This window comes from Pteropus medius, unplaced genomic scaffold (assembly GCF_902729225.1).
Source record: "Pteropus medius unplaced genomic scaffold, Ma_sr-lr_union100, whole genome shotgun sequence".
Taxonomy (NCBI): Eukaryota; Metazoa; Chordata; class Mammalia; order Chiroptera; family Pteropodidae; genus Pteropus; species Pteropus medius.
Genome location: NW_024344378.1, coordinates 13,726,927 through 13,745,836, shown reverse-complemented (window position 1 = coordinate 13,745,836; position 18,910 = coordinate 13,726,927). Strand labels below are relative to the sequence as shown.

The 18,910-nt window shown below is 35.8% G+C and overlaps 1 protein-coding gene across 8 annotated transcripts in view; it reads left to right on the top strand.

Moving 5' to 3' along the window:
* Positions 1-18,910, top strand: part of ADD3 (adducin 3) — a 112,247-nt gene that overhangs the window by 50,144 nt on the left and 43,193 nt on the right. Inside the window, exon 1 of one of the 8 annotated variants that reach the window (XM_039871255.1) lies at positions 973-991. The exons of 5 other annotated variants lie outside the window; for them this stretch is intronic. The gene's annotated coding sequence lies outside the window, so the exon portion shown is untranslated. Of the gene's footprint in view, positions 1-972; positions 992-8,456; positions 8,476-9,855; positions 9,949-18,910 lie in introns of those variants that run through there. 2 more of the 8 variants (XM_039871257.1, XM_039871258.1) reach the window with 2 other exon arrangements.

Below are 18,910 nucleotides of genomic sequence, written 5' to 3'. Positions count from 1 at the left end.
TTCCAGTTTTTTGTGTGTGCGTATGTTTTTGTTTGTTTTAACAGCAACTAGTTTGGGCCTTCTTTCTCCCCTCCAATTACCCTCTTTACTTAAAACATCATGTCATTTATTATATTGGGCCAGCAGGAATCAGTTTAAAGGGGTTGAGAGCTGTTTTAGATTAATGGCTTGGCAACTTGGAAATAGCCCGCTGGAGTCACAGACTTGCTTATCTTGGAGTAAGTTTTAAAAACTTAGCCATTGAGAATTGAGAATTGTTTCTATAAGCTGCCAAATTGAAAATTGGAGTGAAGAAAAACTTTACACTGATCCACAGACCCCAGAATTCTTGTCAGTATGCTTTATGGGAATCATGTTCTTTGAAGGATGATAGAGTCCAGTCCACAGGAAAAAAAGCCTTTCATGACAATCAATAAATAGTGTTGCGCTGGGTTTGCATGGACTTGATAGTGTTTTTCCTCAAAGTTATCCATTTTTCATTTTCATATATAAGATATTCCCTTTTTTTAAATATTTTTAAAGCGATAGCCATTTATTACATCCTAACTTTTTATGCATTAGAAAAAAACACCCCTTTCATTTTCTTCTCTCATTTGTAGGATTGCACAACCTTTCAGTTAAACAAAACCAAAATTGTTCACTGGCTCGGAGTTACCATTCCCTTGAAATAAGCCACATAGCTCCCTGTGGGTGTGCCCGGCCTCGGACTGCGCCAGTCACTTGATCCTCCTTATCTCCAGTCTCTCTTGGCTGCTTAGGTTGTCTCTTCATCTGTTTTCTTAGCTCCTCCTGTTCCCTCTCCCACCCAGTTTTTGTACTGCTCTGGTCACCTCCCTTCTCAAAGGCTCAGGAGCAGTTCTCATGAGTTTTTTCTTTTCCTTTTCTCTTAGTATTCTGAAGAGATTACTTATACAGTGTCCAAAAATACATGTTTTCATTGAGGAATTTCTACACAAGGATTAAACCACTCAATTTGAACATTTTGCAAAAGGTTTGTTATTTTTTTTCTTTTTTTTTTGTCAGAAGTTAGGTACTAAAGGTGTGAATTCATGACTGTAAAGTACAGATGGCCCTTGCTTTATATAAAATATGTGCTCTAAAAAGTTGGTTGTATTCTAATATAAATTCAATGCAGGAGAGATTATTATTTAAAAGAACCTAGCAAGGAATCTTTGAAGAGTCCACATAATATAATAATCCTACCTTAGTGTCTCTATTTGAGATTTTTTTCATTCAGGTTGTCATATAGGGTATGTTGTAAATGACGGTTTTCATAATATTCTCCATAAAAATGGGAGATTTGTTATTTATGTGCACTTTAATGTGAACCCATATCTTAAACCTTAACCTATGGCATTTTCACATCAATAGTAACTTGATCAAAATAGGGTGTCTATTCTTAGTAATTTAACATGGCATCCTTTCACCTTTCATTAGATTAGGCCAGTTTTTTAATACACAAAAGTAACCTTTCTCATATGCATAAACATCTTTCTGGGCCAGTGAGCTTGAGAATTTGGTGTGTTACAGACAAATGCTTGGTAATCAGTTGTTTCTTTTTTCTTTGTAGCCCCTCCTATTAAATCTACCATGCTTTTACCTCTAAGGATTTGAGCCCATAGGGTATGGTGTACCTGTGTCAGGTTGACCATGTCTTTGTTTATCGACATTGATATTAACCTAGAATGTTCTTGTATCTCCTTCCATAATGATGTGGTGGCAGAGTTCAGTTTAGTTTCAAGATAATTGGTCTTAATTATTTCTAAGTCATTGGTAGTACAGTGTAAGAACAAGCATTGTTCCAAGAAAAGACGCAAATGGCTTTTGAGTTTCTTTTCTTAGCTTACAAGTCAAAAGATTAGGGTGAAAGCAGAAGCACATGACAAAACCGTATGGTTTGCTAGTAGATTGTAGGGTTCCTGTAGCTTAAATTATACAAACCACTATCAGCTCTTAACTAGTGACAGTTTTATTTCCCTTTAGTCTTAGTCGAAATCTGTGATCCTTTTATTTAAAGTAAAGCCATATGTTAAAGTATAGGTTTATTAAGAAATATGTTGTCTTAGCATATCTTTCTGCCAGGGATATATATACCACCCTCTCCCCCAAATACCTGCTATCAGTTTAAGACCAAACTCCAGTGTAAATTCCTGGGAACCTTCTCACTGATTCCTTGATCCGAGTCTGTAATACATCTATTATAACTCAGTAACACAGTGTGCTAGGTAGTTGTTTAAGAAGCTGTCTCCCTTCTCCTCCCCCAACCCAGAAAGTTGCTATTAGCTTAAGATCAGGGATAATGTGTCATTCATTTCTTGCATTCTTCTCAATTATAGCACATAATGGGTGTTGAATGAATTATTGCTAAAAGAATAAGTGAATTTAAGTGGAAAGTAGACTTGTTGATGATAGGCTTACCAACTTAGAACTTAAAGATAAAATTTTAAAATCTAAAATCAGAATAGATTAAAATCAGTACAGCCAACAGAACAAGTTGTAATTCTCCAACTTCAGTAGTACTTGGGAGTAGAAGGTACGATGCGATAAACTGAACTGCCTCTAAAATGTAAAGAGATGTGTTTAGAGTCCAGTCTTATTTTTGTGTTTGTTTTTATTCAGTTAAACCTCCTATCATGCTACCAGTTTGCCTGAGGAAATAGAAAGGTAGCAAATCTACCAACCATCAGAAGATACTTTCACTGAGGGCAGGTGGAACTGGAGGGGTCGAGGGATGGGGAGAAATTTTCTAAATCTGTCTCTTGCCCTGTCTTAGAAAAAGTTTATGGTAGTGTTTGGGGGCTCAAACACTACCATAGTTTTAGGAGATGGGATGTGGTTCTTGCCATGGATAAGGCAGCACGTGGTCTAGAGCTTGATCTTGTAGACGTAAGATTGTTAGTCCTGTAAGTCATGGGATTCGTCAGCTTGGCCACCTGCCTATCTTATTAGCAGTGTTTGAAGCTAAGTACTTGGACTTTTTTGGATGAAAATACTTAAATTTCCCAAGATTTAAAAAATTTTTTATGGTTTTTTTTACTGAGCAGGTTATTTGAAACGTGAAACATTTTTCCATCTAAAGAAATTTATCTCACATTTAGAAAGAGTAACAATTTAAAAATGCCTGCATAGTCATATACCCTTAGATGGAGCCGATCAAAGCAAAAGTAATATTTTGAGCAAGAAATTGCATGTGTCATGAAATGCTTCGTATGTTGTATGTCCATATTACATTTTATTTTTACTCGTTTTCGGTTCTGTTTTTAGACTTTTTCCCAAAGCAGAAATCATTTGTGAATCCAAGTTTTTTAATAGCAGATATATATTTACTCTTCACTTTTCACTCTGTGTGGGTTTTTTTCATGTAGTCTTTGTCTTCCTCTAAGAGGTGGTTGATAAAATGTGTTGTTTTTGGAACTATTATGCCATGGTAGAGCCACATACTGTTTTTGTACTTCAAGTTTGGCAACCTTCAGGTACAATACAAGCTCACTGGTTTGGTTAATTTTTGTTTTAAATGGGATTGTGCCCGATCTTTAGACCTAACGATTTACTGGATTTCAACCCCAGCTTTATTAGGCTTAACTCGCAAATCATTGTAGGTTATGTTGTATACATTTTTTTATCCAAAAAAAAACCTGTTCGAACACTAACTACATTTCACTTATTCCCAGCCTTGCCTTTTCTGTAATTATGGATTCCTCTTTAAATCCTGGATTACCTCTTTTAACAAATAACCATCTATTAAATATTAAGTAGGCAAAGGACATTATTCATTTACCATCCAAAATATTTTGCCCACTTTTTTAATTTGAAATATAGTAGACAATTACAGTGTACAATTCAATGTGTGTTTTTTTCTTTCAATTATAGTTGGTATACAATACTATATTAGATCAGTTGTACAGCATAGTGATTATCTTGCCCAGTACTAGGTCCCGAGGGGCCCTGCCCTCCAGTTGCTCACAGCACGTGTGAGGCCTAGACCAGTGAACAGACAATTGCGAGTCAGTGCGTAACGAGTGCTATGTTGGAGGTAAGCCAGAGGGCTGTGGGATTTGAGGCTTTAAACTTCAAGGTGGAGGCTTTCCTTCACAAATCCATCTTTGCAAGGGAGGCAAAACCAGAGTCTTCCTAAATGGGAGATTACGGAATGCAGCCAGAGGTGCCCGCAGACAAGAGTTGCATTTCACCGACTTGGCGAGGCCCTCATTATCTTCAGAAGCATGAACACCATGGTCATCATTTTATCCTGGAGTTATCCATGTTGTATTATCACTTCTGGGAACAATTAGTTTGGAGGATGAAAGGCTTGAGAGAGTAAGAGCAATTCTTCAGCACTCCTGCGGTTCTGGGGCCATCTCTGACTTAGGTGTCGTAACTCCAGGATGGCAAACTGTTCCATGAAGATAACTCCTACGTAGACACACACACCTCTTATCACCTCAGCTTTGGTTTCTTTTGGGTTCAGGCATTTTTTTCTTCCCTTGAGTTTTGCTCCGTCAGCCACATCTCTTGGACTGTTTGGTTGCTCCACAACTGTCTGCGTTTTCTTTAACCCAGAACCTCCTCACACTGTGGAAAATTGGCCTATTATAATAAAAATCACTTGTGATGAAAAATCATTTCTCTGCTTTTTATCTCTATTATCGCTAGTCGTATGACCTTATTTGCTTTGAATCTCAGTATTCTCATCTATAAAAGGAGCATAATAGTATTCTCTGGGGGTTGTTGTGGGTGGTACATGAGATAAGTATATAAAACACACAGCAATCTGCATTATTCCAGTGGCACTTTAACTGCTTAGCAGCAGTCACTTCCCTGAGAACACAAAAGTTTATACACAGTTGGTTTTTAATCTCTTTTTAATTTCATGCCTTTTAATATGCTATAGGATCATCTCCCTGCCCCCTATTTTTCTTTTGGCACTTTGCTTTCCTTTTTGGTGAGTGTTCAGCCTTAGTTTTTTTGCTTGTTTTTTTTTTTGTTTTGTTTTTTGTTTTTTGTTTTTGTTTTGCTACTTTGAGCATAACTGAATACCCATTACCCAGGCATATACGTTCCTCAGACACTAGTAGATGGTTTCTCTGTGCTAGGCATTGGGATACGGAGGTACTCCCATTCAAGTAGAGGAGTCCCATGGGAACAGCCAGCTGGTATGAGGCATTCTGGAATGCTGTTCTGTAAAGCATTATGGAGACACAGATGATGAGACTTTACATTTGTTCTGAGTAGATCGGGAAAGTAGGTTAGAGTTTAACTGGGCCTCGAATTCTCACTTGGTAGATAAAAGAAAGATCACGCTAGGCAGCAGGAGCTGTTTATAGAAAGACAGGTGAAGACAAGGTGTTAGTAGTCACTGCAAAGTCAAAAGTCTGTGCTCCCCCCACCCCGCCCCCACACTCGTTTTGTCATAGTAGGAAGGCAGAGAGAAAACAAGTAGCCCTTTCAGATGTAAAAATCTGCTTGCCTTGGTAGTGAATAAAAAGTTCTGCTTTATTTGCTTTTGCGATTATTTTCTTTGCATGTACAAAACGAGAAGCAAACATAAGGATAGCACAAAAGCTCAGAAGCAGTCTGTGAATGTACAGATTTTTTAACTGTGCCTCATACTGTTGATTTTTCCTCCACTTCCTGTGTTTCTTTCCTTTGATCACTTACTACATACCAGGCACTTTGCAAAGGTTATCTCTTTTAACCCATACAACTTTTTGAGTTAAGATTTTCCTTGTTGTTGTTGTTGTTGTTGTTTTAACAGACGAGAACAGCAAGAATCAAAGCAGTTTAAAAAAAAAACAAAACAAAAGTCTTGTTTAATGCATAGCCTGTAAGTGGGAGAGCCTTTCCTCGGAGCCAGCATTATCTCCAAAGCTTCAGTTCTCTTTATCCTAAAATTAAGTACAGAGCTGCTGCTGGAGAGTCTTAGACTAGGCCCAGCCAATAAATTACTGACCACTTGGACGACTAATACAAGCAGCCAAAACTTTCTAAGTCTTATTTCCTTCACCTCATAGGTAGAGTAATTGGAGTAGATAAGGCTACACTTCCTTTTAACTTGATTTCTTCTTAGGCTCTTCCATCTATTTGTCTGATCATTTTGTGCAAGTGTTAAATGATATAGCAGAGAATGTTCTAATTCTCAGGTTGCAACGTCTTGGCTATTTGGAATTGTTTAAAATTACTTTTAAAATCAAAATAGTGGTTACCTTTGGGGAAGTGGGAGAGGGGACTGCCTGAGAAGAGGCATGAGGGAACTTTCTGGGGTGAAGATAATGTTCTATATCTTGATAGGAGTTTGGGTTATACAAGTGTACACTTACATTTCTGCATGTAGTTGTATATAAATTTCACATCAAAAGAAAAAAGTCAATATTGAATTCTAGGTAATATGCATGCTGAAGAATTTGGGAAGAAATATATCGATGTCTGTAATTTACTTTAAAATGCACCAAAAATAAGATATATTAATGGATGGATAGATGGATGGATAGATGAAGAGATATGTAATAAAATAAGTATAGAATCTAGGTAGTGCTTATGTGTTTCTCACTGTAAAATTCTTTTAAATTGGCTGTATATTTTAAATTTTTAGTAATAAAGTAATAAATATATATATAAGGTTAATATTATTATAATAAATTGTTGGAGGGAAATCATTTTTAAAATGAGTTGACAGTTTAATGTCAACAGCCTCCTTACTTGAAGGATCTTTGTTAATGCCACCCTAGACTATCGTGAGTTTAAGTGACCTGATTTAAACAGCTCAGAGAGACCTTTTCTTTCTTTAGACAACCTCGTAGGTTGGCAGGTTCCTTCCCTTAGTTATTTTAAGCTAATCTGAATGTCCCACAGAGCTGCATTGCCAAGCAGAGCTCATCCCTGTGGCTGTTTGAGTCACTAATAGTTATATTTGTAGAAGTTAGTGTTACCATCAGCTAAAGAATAAACTTTTCCTCTCCTTCCCCATCCCACCCGAGATATACCTTTGACCAGATGATGTCAAGGAAATAGCCCTTTTTTTTGGTTTTGTACTTTGTTTTCAGTCTATCACATGTTTGAGATGCCTTGTATTTCTTTAACAAATCACACTTGGTGCTTTCACAGTGCTTTAGTTGGAGACAACTTCTGATTGTGCTGGTTTGAGTTCTGGCACTTGAGAGCATCTTCATTCTGAAGCTTATGAAATGTCACTCATGTATTTAGAGTCAAGAGTTTACCTTTTCTTCAGTGGTTAAACTGTAGCTAATGGTGCCCAAAATGAGTGTCCAATCCAACTGTGTTTGAGACTGTAAGGTCATTAAGAGTGCATGAACTCTTCTGCAGCAAAAGGGGAGAACAGTGAATTCAGTCATGGGGATACTTATATTAAAAACCAGTAAGACAGCTAAAATATGTTTTGAATTATTTTCTAAAAATATCACCTTTGTCTTTTCATAATAATAATTAATCACAAGTCATTTTACATACTGAAAACAAGTGATTGTACGTACCGTGTTTGAAAATATAACAAAATGGCATTTTACAAGATTTAAACAAATATTTGAAATAAAGTTGGATTGGGAGTGCAGTAAGAGAGGGGGATAGAATACTTCTTGAGTTGCACATGATCTCATACTATAGTTCGTTAAGCCTCTAGCAATCAGTAAAGAGTATTTTTATTTAAAATCCACAAAATTGATGGAGAGAGGGAAGGAAAAATTTGATTGCTTAAGAGTTACCCTAGAAGATTGGATCTGTAAATTTACATGAATCCTTGAAACAGACAGGTGTATGTGAGTGCCAAATAATGTCAAAACTAACCAAGAAAAATTTGCTTTTCTGCATGACTGTGGTGAAAACATTGGTTCCCAACGACTTTCACATTTATAAGGATTTTTTTTTAGAGACTAAATACACATTGGGCAAGCAGCTATGTAGTCCAAGAAGTACTGGCCGGATTTAACATACTGGGGGCATGTGGATTCCTAAGAATGTCACACCTTGTCTATGCCAATAAATCAGTGTCTATTCTTGATACCGAATCTGATGTCATTGGCAGATTTTCCTCTTTACTGGCAGGATGATATTCAGAAGGGAGAATATTTTTTCATGTATTTTGCTCTTTCTGTGATTGGGGTGTTTCTATGGTGTTTTTTTTTTTTTTTTTTAAGCTATGAAATAGTACTGGAAAGACCCAAGAAAACTAGATCTGGATTTCATTTTGTCTCTTCAACTCTGTGTGATCTTGTGCACATTCCTGACGTGTTACAAACAGCTTGTGTCTCCGAATGTGCAGTATCAGTTTTCAGTGGTGAAAGCCCCTAAAGGAAACAGACTGATTCTTCCATGCACAAACAGCTGGGCAGTTGTGGATGGAATTAATTGCTGATATATATTGCCTGTGTTTTTCTTCTCTTGTCATTTCCTTTGCAGCTGCGAAAGTGAAGTTTGACTTGAAAACAGAGATTTCCAGCAGTGCAAATCCAAAAAAATATCAAGGTGGGATTCTTAAAATACAATATCTAACCGCTACCTTTGATGAGATGGTGAAGAGCAAACAGATGATTTTTAATTACCTATATAGTTGAGAAAATAATTAAATCAGGCACTTGGATATATGAAAGGAGTATTTTGCTTTATCTCATAGCAAAAGTGACCTCACAATTCAACAAAAGGCTAGATCAGCCAGCACCCCTCCTCTAGGATCCTGAAAGAGGCTCATTCTACGCCATCTCTCAAAATATCAAAATGATCAGTACTCCTGACTGATTTATTGTTCCAGTGTGAGGGAGTTGCAGTTGGTGAGGGTAATGTGATAACATGTATCATTAAAAATAATGTTTTCCAGTTTTTCCCCCAACATCTTTTTTAGTATTCATTTTCAATTCTATATGAATTACTACATAGCTTATTTTTTTACATGCTTGGCTATTTTACCGAGAAGCCTATTTTTTATTTCATGAGTTTATAGACATTCAATTAAAAGTAACTGTTGGTCGTGTCTCTGAATGTGCATATTCAGAAAGTAGTATTAATTAAAATCATTTTGCACAATAATCAGATGTTTGGTAACAGTTTCAATAACCAACAAATTATTTTAGACACTTAAAGATTCTTATACAGTATGTGCACATGCTACTGAATATCTTATTTGGAAATAAATCCAATATTTTTTTCAATCAAAACTTATATGAAATTATTTTTAAAGATGGAAGATTATAAAATTTTATAAAGTATAGTATGCATATTAGTGATTTTCATCAAAATAATATTCTCTTTTATGTGTTCATTTCAATATCTTACTAAAACAAGTCAATAAATCAAATTCCATATCTTTAAAGGCAACTCTTGCTAGTTAGTCAGTAAGAAAATGCTTTTATTATTTTTCACGTTGCCAAGAGAACTAGAGCATTGGTAGAGGAGGATAGGTAATGCTTATGTTCATGTTGAAGTCCCTGTTTTGACCAGATAGGCCAAAGTGAAGTTGTAGAGTGAGCAATGTTGCTGATACCTTGAGATATGTAGAAGCTGCTATTGCTAAACTTAGAAGTTGGCATATTTGAACTTCCTTTATAGTAGTCTACTTCCACCTAACATTCTGTTCTGTTGTGATCTACCTTGCATTTTATTTTACTTTCTTCAGGAAAAAGAAATGAGTCTGTATTTCATTTCATGGCAGGAAAGCTGAACTGCAAACATGAACTTTTCCTCTGTTTCTTTGAGGAGGATTAACCAAGTAATTTCGACTCTGAGGCCCTGAGAAATGTTGTGGCAATATTAATGTGCAGTTTGCTCTCACTGAAGTCTGCCTGGGTGTGTTGTTTCCCCCAGAGTGGGCTCCACCCTTGCTCTAACCACACAGAGTGTGGATATCTCGCTGTTTAAAACAAAGTTCATTTTTAGGGCAGCATTGCATCAGAATTGCCACACAAAAACCAGCTTAAGAAATGTACAGAAGCTTCAATTTTTTTTTGTAAGTAATGGATGGTCTATTGTAATACTGATAGTGCACAGCTTAGAGGGAAGCAGAGATAAGATAGATGGTTAATTTTGTGCCAGCAGCTAATAACGTGCAATATTCTTGGGGAGGAGCTAGTGGCTTTATCACTCAACTAAATATTTTCCTGTTAGTTCACTTGTCTTTTCTTTTTTCCTTAAGACGTTTACTGAATTGTCGTTGTTCTTGTTTGGGGGATGACTTTGACTATTTAAGGAAGATACTGGTAGTCTCCTAAATGTGCTAATTATTTAACATAAAAATGCTTGAAGTAGTGTTTTGCACTGAATTTATTGGTCCCATTAATAGCATAATCTGGCAGTACCGTGTTTCAAGACATCATGGCATGAACTTTGTGTGTAAGAGTGGGTTCATTGAATTAAAAAAAAAGGCAGCATCTAAAGAGCCTTTATTTCTGCAATAATGATGCTTTGTCCTGTTGCTGTCGGGTATTTGTCGAAAGAGTTAGGGAAGGCTGCAGCCCAAAGTTCTGTTCCCTGCCTCGTCTGTGCCTCTGTGTTCTTTCTAAAATTTGTGACGTGAACGGCAAGTTGAACTATAGGAGAATTGTTGTTATTCAATGAGGTCCGTGTTCAATTTTTTCTTTGCAAATGGGGTCTGACTTTTTTTTTTCCTCACGTATTGGGGTTCTCTTTATAGCTGGGTTTTAAATGCCTGTGAAGTGTTTGATTATGCACTGACCAAAGTGGGCCTGTTGAGAGAGAGGCTATGCTTTGTGATATCTAAACTGTTTTCTTCCTCTGTGTGTGTTCATTGTGTTCTCTTGTGGGGTAGACACACCCATTCAGTACAAGCAAGTTGAACCACTAGCCTCAGTTGAAATCAAAGCTGAATGTTGAAACAGGTAGATTTCTGTAAAGCTTGCAGGGGTGACATTGTGTCATCCTTTTTGGATTTAGACTTCCTAGCATTTCTCTGCTTCAGCTTCCTCTTTGTAACTTGGTACTAATTGTGTTTAGCTATTTTCTAACGTCATAAGGATGTAAGAATAAAGTCAACTCATTGTGTCATAGAAAAAAGCACTAGCCCTGGAATCAAGAGGCTGTTTCTTTGGACACTAGTTTCTTCACCTGTAAAATTAGGAATTTGGATTGGCTCTCTAAGATCTATTCCAGCTTCGAATACCCTAATTCTCTTTGTAAAGATACATGCCTATTCCAGAAATGCTAAAAGGTATGTATTGGAATTGAAAAGAAATGTTTAGATATTAACCCAGAATCCTTCTTATAAATGACATGAGATCTAAAGCTTTGCTTTAAGTAAATTATTTATATCAGAAATTTTAAAAATTTACTTTTTAGTATCTGAGCCAGGAGAATTAACTATATAAATCATCTAACAAAAAAATAATTTTCAGATTGAAACTAGGTGAACTTCTTGTCACAAGCATTGTGTAAACATTTCATTAATCATTTCTATACTCAGTTTACAATTATTAGTTGTGTAGCTTTGGATAAGTGGTTTTCGAAATTTTTTGTAATGTATTTTGCATCATGACCCAATACATACACCACATACATGCCACTTAACCCCTGAAATAAATTTCTCTCACAGCACAGAAAACACTTAACTGCTTTCTGTTCTATTTCATATTTTTTAAAATGTTGGTTTCAATCCATAGAGCCAGGTGATCGCTACTGTCCCTTTGAACTCTAGGAGAATGCGGTTACGCTTTAGACTTTTAAAATTGCTCCAGAGCAAAGTGTGCCAGCCAGTTTGCTGTTAAATACTGAAATTAGAAGATTTTCTAAATAGATTTTATTTGGAACTTTTGTAGAAAGTCAATAGTTAAGATCTCCGGTAATACTCTATCTTATTTTTTCTTATAATAATTATATAACATAAAGTAGAGTGAATTTTTTTCACCAAGCTCTAATAACTGCCCCCAAGTCCCCTTCTGTTTACTCCAGTGTGCTATATAAATGTTATTTATGGAGATTGTTATAGTGAAAACTAAGATATGTACCCTGACATGAAAAGGTTGGGAAGTCTTTTTTAGAGAATTAGATGTAGAGTATCAAATTATCATTGATAGACCCCCAACATTGTCCTCCTTACCAGAGTTTTTCCAGGGCTCTACGGAAGTTCTCTTCTCTCATTTAATGGACTCATAAAAAGTATTAATTTTATAACTTAAAAAGATGTAAATGGTAAAAAAGATGAAACAATACAAAGGACATATGACAAAATGTCTCTCACTCTAATTCCTGAGCCCTACTTTCGGGGAAGAGGCGGGGAGGGGCAGTTTCTTCTTGATTTTTCCAGAAAATTTCTATGAATATGAGTGGACATCTTTTTTAAAAATCCAAATAAAATTGTAGTATGCATAACATGTATCTACTTCATTCTTTTTAATGAGTGTATAGTACTTCAATGTGTGGATGGATGTACTATACTTTACTCATACATCTTTTGATAGATATCTGGATTATTTCCAAGTTGTTCCTTTCTCCCCAATCAGATAGACTTACGCTATCAGTTTTTTCTCTTACCTCCATTTTGGGACAGAACCCAGAACCCAGGTACTGCAGGAAAGGGGTGATAGTGCTGTGTGGAAATAGAGAAACCCCTCACCAGTTTCTCCACCTGTGGCTAGAACACCAAAGGTAGGCAGGCCCTTAACGTCCCAGCCATTCATGCGTGGGTAAGGACGTCCCTGGAAGTTGTTTTTCAGCAGATTAATGAAGTAACTGTTGGGTTCAAAGTCAAATAATTTGAGCGTGAGATTATGGGCAGATCACCTGACCTCCTTGCTTCTCAGTTTTACCATCTATAAAATGAGAGTTTGGAATGGATGAGTTTCAACGTCCCTTCCAACTGTATATTTACCTAGCATTTTTGTTGGATATTAATTTAAACTATATAACTCAAATGATATGAAGTTTCTGTTATTTAAATTAAAAACATCTTTTGTATATATTGTGTGGTCTGTAATTTATTTGACCTGCCGTATGGCCTAAGCTATTTGAAAGCTTAAGGATGTAAAAAAGAGAAGTCGAATGTTATACTATATTTTACATAAACTTTCCTTTTTAAAATGTCAGTTTCAAAAGCATAAAACCCATTCCAGAAGTAAAAGCAAATCCTTTTATCAAGCTTGAATACTTGAAGAGAAGATTTTGAGTGAGGTGATGTTTGTTTTTTAAATGGATCCTTGTAATTTTCAATGAATCTAACCATTCAGAGCTAATCCTAAGGGCTTTGAAACTTGGCTTCAGTCCTCGTGTTTAAATTGTTTTCACATTCTAGCCCTCTAATCCATCTCCTTGTTTCAATGAATGCTAAAATTGATACCGCTTAACACAGCTAGTTTTCTGATTTGGTGCTGAGGAAGCAGCTTTACAGGTGAACTGTGCACTGTGTTCCTGCCAGCAAAATTATCAAGTTACACAGCAAAGTTATGAAGTAACAAATAGGAATTTTTGCTGCATCACACATAAGTGGTTTAGCATTGCCCGTTTCACAATTTTATTCATGTAATTCTGTCAAGTGACAGCTGTCCTGAAAGCAAAATGGTATAGGACTTTATCATTTGATTTGTATAATTACAACAGGAAAATAAAAAGACATTTTCTTGGCCTGGAGGTAGGGGAGTCTGTGTGTATTTGTGTGCTGGTTACCTTAGCTTCTTGGCAGAAGACTTGACATACTGTGAATAAGTATACTTCTCTAAAACCTGAGATATTATTTATTATCCAAGTAATGCTACATAATTATACTATTGGTATTCCATGTTAATGTTCATATCAGTTATTTGACATATGGTTCAGTTTAGCAAAATGTATTGAGGGCCTTCTAGGAGCCATGCACTGCATTAAATGGTGGGCGTACCTAGATGACAGAGACAGTCCCACTAGCGTCTATAAAATGACAACTGTTCCTATTTCTTCCATTGCTGGAGTTTTCTAATACATCCATTGACAAGTGGGAACTGGACAGCAAAAATTCTTCATATTTGAGTCTGTGAAAATAGATGAAAACAAAATATATTTTCAGTATTTAAAAAGGGCGTCTTCATGCCTTGTTAGGGCAGTGTCAGTTACTGTGGAAGCACACTCCCCTGTGTGCGGATCTGCTAGTGACATTAGTTTCTCACTACTAAATTCTAAACGAAATAAAGTTGTGATGCTTGGACTAATTGACCCTCAGTTTTGGCCTACTAAAATGTACTTGAGATATAAAAACCTGTTGCGGTGGTTGTACCTCAGATATTATAATGAATTAAACAATTGCTTGTGTGAAATTAACCTTGAAAACAGTCACACTATGTCTTGATGGCACATCCCGATATCATTTTTGTCAAGTTACCCCATCCATTGTGGTATTTACAACTAAGGAAGTTCTCTATAGTTAGAAATATACAGGATACTGCTGTCTACAGGATGTTGAACAAACTTTATCTAAAACATTTTAAATCATTTTAAAAAAACAGTCCTAGATAGCAAAGTCAGTCAAATAGATTGTAGTTTGAGCTGAAGCAGAAAGCCATTTTAAACGAGAGAGAGAAGGAAAAGTCTCATCATTGCTCTGGTCTGTTATGCAATCCCAGAAGGGACTGCCGTTTCTCCTTAGGAGCCCAGATTTTGGCTAGTGTCCTGTGACACACAGTGGGAATTCACTTCCTATCAGGAAAGGCTGTTTTTCTATGTATTATCTTGTTGAGACAACCACAGAGAACAATAGCCTATTAATGTATTAGAACAACAAGTGTCATAACTAAGCCAATATTTGCTTTGTTTTGAGTGTTATCCTAAAAAAAAAAATCTTTGGCTGGGCTTCAGAATACATTTGTACATTTGACCATCAGTAACTGCTGAACATAAAAGCCATGACAGTTGAAAAGAACAAAGAAGAAAAAGTGCTTTACTGATGGTGATGAACTTCTGCAGGTTTACTCCACTTACTTCCTGTCCACAGAGAGACAAGAAGGAAATAAATTATTTCAAATACATCTTTCAGGCATGAAAAAAATGTCCATTTAAAAGTCCGTTTTGACTTTTGGAAGCCATAGCAAGAAACTGGTATAAGGTATAAAGAAAAAAAGCCTCCAACTCAAGTTCTCTTTCAAAATTTCAGACCCTCTTATAAGATATATTGCATTCAATTTTGGATATTATTTAAAATAATTTGACAATACTGCTTATTTGGGGGCTGACAGCTTTTTTTAAAGCTGTTATTTTCATAATGATTAGGAAGAAGAAAACTCCAGGGGGGTGGTCTATTAATATCAAGTCACTACTATAATTATGTGATAAGAGTACAGTAAAATATCAGAGCCAGAAGGTAAACCTCGAGGTTGTCTGGTCAAACCACCTCATTTTATACATGAAGGACTGCAGACCTTACCTGTTCACTAAAATCTTTTTTTACTATCTTAATCCAAAATTCTGTTTGTTAGCAATCCTCCAAAAACTCTAAGAAATCTTATATTTGTCTTTTATTTGGAAGTTGTCATAAACTGGTTTTTACTGTCAGTTATGTTTCCATGTAGTCATGTTTTAGTTCTCTTTTTGATTAAACTGGAAACTTTTTAAGGGCAGGACGTAGAGCTGTGCCTTATATTAATTTTTATCTTTTTCCTTACAGTTGATTTAGTTAGTGTTTGCTGATTGATTTGATCAGTGGGGTTTTTTTTAAAATTATTTTAAGATGTTGTTTTTGTAGCATTATTTGTGCCTCGTCACAAAATACAGTAGCAAGTATAGATATTTTTTCGCTGTTTCTATACCTGCATACTTTCTTGTGATTTTTTTCAGTCAGCTTAAGACATTTTACATGCAAGTCACAATATTTATTACCTCAACCATTTTGGATACCAGGTCATTCTGATCCAAGCATGATTAGCCCAGTTTTCAAGGGTTGCTCTAGATTTTCTGCTCTAGTTTATTTTAAGACAAGTAGAGAATGGGATATGATGAGTCAATAGCCCTACTCACCTCACTCAGTTTAATAAACTTTAAGTAACTTCGAGTAACTTTAAGTGCACAGTAAAGAAAGGAAAAAGATATCGGCTCAGTTACTGGGGCAGACAGACACATATCCAAATAATTTAAAAGCAACACAGACTATGACAGTGCTTTGGGAACCCTAAGGGAGGGGAAAAGGCTAATTCTGATGGAGTTTAGGGAAGCCATAATGGAAGTAGATGGCTTTTGAATTAAGAACTCCAAGTGTGGATTAAAATTTGGATGGATTTAAATGAGCAAGGAAACCAATTCAAGCATGTGAGAAATGGGTGAACAGGGCTCAGTCAGGGAAATGGCTTTTGTTTGGGAGAGTCTGCATTTTACTCTAAGTCTACGGGGAGTAAACTCAAAGCCTTTTCTGTTCTGTTTTCAGAGCCTGAATTTTAGAAAACCCCAGGCTGATTCCTAAGTTTTTTTTTTAAATAAGATGGGACTCCAGGATTCTTTTTCTTTTCCGTTGAGGGAGGGACTAAGAAAATGGTGTTGTGGTAAATTATGGTGGGTAGCTTTGTATTTCTCAGTTGTAACCATGAGCCCAAGGGTTGTAGTATCCATACTACCTTTTAGATGTTTAAAATAACACTTTCCACTATTTTACAACTCTAGAGAACCCTTCCTTGACAATAAAGATCAAAAGTAGACACAAAATATTTACCAAACTTTGGAGAGCTACTTAAGTTACTAAGCTCTATGAAGATCGCTTTTTATTTGACAATAAAGTACTTGAGGTCGGCTCTAAGTCTAGCTAAATAAGCACTGTAGAACTAAGCTGTGAGTCTAGTCTCTGTGAGCCTCAGAAAAACAAGAATCCTCCTCCAAGCCTGAATTTAAAATATAGCAGGCAATTGAATTGGACCCTTCAGGCATGTGCGAATGGGCACAACAAGCTGAGTCATATAGTTTACTCTTTCTAGTGAATTACCATGAAAGCTTGAAAGAGAAGCATTCTCATTATTTAAAGATGGTATAAATGGGCCTAAATTCTTATGAAAACATATTTTAAACATCTTTTTTGAGTGTTGTTAACACTGAATGCATATCTACAAACCCCTTAAAATCAAGAAATTGAAGCTTGAGGCATTGGGTAAGTTTTCTTTTTCAGAAGAGTTAAAACTGTATTTAATGTACAATAGCTTTTGAAATTAGTTCATTGCCAAAACCTTTAAAGGGATTTTGAAAATGCAGTTCATGTTTTAAATCTTTTCTTACAGCGACAGATTATATCTATATTCTATGTATCATATGCTACTAATGTGAAAAGTCTTGAGTAAGATAAATGGAAGGACTTGGGCAAGTCACATTCTCTTTTGAGACCTGTTTTTTCATTTATAGAAATGACAGGCTAGGACTAGATGTAGTAATATCTTATATCCTATTAAGCTCTTTTAAATTCTAAAGATTCTATTCCTCTTTTGCTTGTAATTAGGTAATATTAGGGAAGGCAGTATTTTTTTTCCCTTGGAAAAGAGTTGTTACCTGGATTTATAAATGTTTCTCTATTATCTTTACAAAGATATTCTTCATCCTAACATTTCTGTTGTTTTTGATAAACTTTCCTCCATCAATTAAATGATAGATTAGTATTTTCTCTTTTTCCCTTAATTTGACATTAGACTTTTTAGATCTTTCAGATTAATTCTTTCAGATTTTCTCACTTTTTCACACTTAATACCTCTGGGTATTAAGATTCGCGTGTTCAGTATGGTTTAGAGACGTGGATTGTTGACTATCTTCCCATCATCTCCAGTCTCCTCACTGTTTCTTCATGTCAAAAAAGAATCTCAATCTCCTTTCTCTTATGTGAGTGAATTGTCATAAAATATCAAAATTTATGCATGCATTTTTAAGATTCTTATTCATATCAACTAGGCTTTTTAAGGCTAAATCTTATAGCAGGTCAGAGTTTAGACATCTTTAAACAAATCAACAAACCTATATGGCAGTAAATGTCCAACAGTTCTAGATGAAATAATGGGACATATATAATCTAGATATTAGAATCCAGAGAGCTCCCCCACCCCATCTCTTTCTAAAGTTCACAGTTATAGTTTAGATTACACTTTGTGGAAGATTAAATTTGATGAATGACCAAGCGATTTTTACTTATTTATCACTGATTTAATCAAATTCCCAAGTGTCAAGCCCTTACTTTGTGCTTTTATGTTTAGATAAACTTCATTGTTAAGAAAATTCAATCTATGAAAATATATATTTTGCCAAAGAGTTCACATTAGAGGTAGGGACTTAGATTCGGGGCTAGGGTAGGGTAGGAGTTGGAAACATTTACCAAAGGATTTTAACAAGTATAAATTTGAAATGACTTAATTTTAAAACATCATTGGGGATTAGGGCCACGTGGGGATGAGGTAGTGAAAGGTAGAAATATAATTTAGTGCAGTGGTTAAGAGCACAGACTCTGGACCCAGTCTACTTGAATCTATCTCAGTTCCACACATATTCTTGTGTGACATTGGACAAGTAACTTCTGTGCTGTTTCTTCATCTGTAAAATGGGTATGATAATAGCACTTACCTTTCTAGGGTTATTATGAAGATTAAATAAGTTAAAATAGGCTACATTCTTAAAACAACATTAGACAATAGTAGGCTCAGGGAAATGTTGAATACTTACTTCACTGGCTATGACCCCACTCTCCACATAAAAACATATTTTCACCAAAACTTCTATTTTAAAAAATTCCAACATAATATGCGTAATGAAAAAACACACAAGCTAAATTACTAAGATGGCTAGTGTCAGTAATGGAGTGTTGGACGTACCTGACAAGGATTTGAAATCCAGGCAGACTCTTGAGGACAGGACAGAGTCCTAGCAGCAGGCAGCAGGAAAGAGCCCAGCTGTGCAGACAATCAGGATGAGCGAGGTCTGACAGTAAGTGTCAAACCCTGGCATGTAGGTACAGGGTATTTTGGCAAAGGCTGATAATTGG